Here is a 1,396-nt window from a genome sequence, read left to right as displayed (position 1 = left end):
TGGGATCTACTGAACCTACTTGCGTATTTTAGCCAGTTTGCCATCTCAGATTTTCATGGAGACTTCAGAAAAAGTCGACCTAAAATGTGCTATAGCACAGCAGTAGTCCTCAAACTAATTTTAGTTTTGAGAACAATCTGTAAATCCCTGGGTTATATCTTTAAGGACCACCCTGCTTAGACAATAGCTACTACTCATTTGTCTTGAAAGAAGTGTTTATTGTACATACTAATAAGAACCAGATTTGACCCTAGGTGTTTAATACGTGTCCATTTAAAGAGTAAATTTGGGGGCTGGCTAGTTAGCTCAGTTGGTTAGAGTGCAGTGTTATAACACCAAGGTCGAGGGTTTAGATCCCTGTACCAACCAGCTGCCAAAACAAACATACAAAAAGATGAAAGAAAACAAGTGTTGGCAAGGATGTTTAGAAGAAGGAACACTTCCACACTGTGGTGGGAGTGCAAACTAGTATAGCCATTATGTCAAATGGAGATTCCTCGAAAAAAAAAANAAAAAAAAAATTAGGAAAAAAAATGAATACTGAGACTTCGTGTTGGATCATCAAATTCTGTTCAAATCATCCAACACTTATAGAGTACCTTGGGGCTGACAGTAGTCTAGATGCTTTGGATACAAAGAAAAGTATGGTATGATTTCTTCTCTCAACTACCTCACAGTCAGTCTCCCTTAAAATTCTTAATTATAGAATATTATTTTCTCTTTGGGGTATATTCATTTGTTGGCATTTATTTGGTAAACAGTTATTTCTAATTCCACGATCTTCCTAAATATAGATGTTATTGTTTGCTTCATAAACATATGTTCATAATCATGTCCTATTATCCATGTCTTAAACTTTTTGACCATTATGCAGAAATGTATTTTCTATCACAACTAAGTCCACACATACACAAACAAATAAAGCAAATGTTAACAAAACAATATTGAACCTTTCTGTGTCCAGTGCTCTCCATTCTGTTTACCCTCTCCCCGTGCTCTCCTTTTTGAAGGTTACATAGCCCAATAAATTTGTTTTACAGTCAACAATGAGTCATGATAAATACTGATTTTGTGACCTAATGACTTTATTTGGGTTTCAAATTCTTTTTTAGCCTTTGCAATAAAGTTATCAAATATTGTTTCTGACTTGATAGGATTATTCTTTTCACATTATAGGTATCTACACACATAGCCTGATGCTGCAGCAGAGTACTGATGATTTGTTCCCCACCTCTCTGCCATTCTGCCACATTTTCCTAGAATTATTCTTCATGCCACTTACTTTCGGTTGCTGTTCTTATTACTACCATATCTACTACCGACACTTAAAATGCTACCTTCTTTTTCCTTCCTCATGCACTTTTTTTTTTTTTTTTTTTTTTTTTTTTTTTTCCGT

General features: G+C 34.8%; 1 protein-coding gene across 1 annotated transcript in view; it reads left to right on the top strand.

Annotated features, from left to right (window-relative positions):
• Positions 1–1,396, top strand: part of SLIT2 (slit homolog 2 (Drosophila)) — a 161,771-nt gene that overhangs the window by 64,421 nt on the left and 95,954 nt on the right. The window lies entirely within an intron of this gene.

Source organism: Galeopterus variegatus, unplaced genomic scaffold, assembly GCF_000696425.1.
Source record: "Galeopterus variegatus unplaced genomic scaffold, G_variegatus-3.0.2 Scaffold1230, whole genome shotgun sequence".
In the NCBI taxonomy this organism is placed as follows: Eukaryota; Metazoa; Chordata; class Mammalia; order Dermoptera; family Cynocephalidae; genus Galeopterus; species Galeopterus variegatus.
The sequence above is the reverse complement of the archived record's forward strand: the minus strand, read 5'-3'. Positions and strand labels throughout refer to the sequence as shown.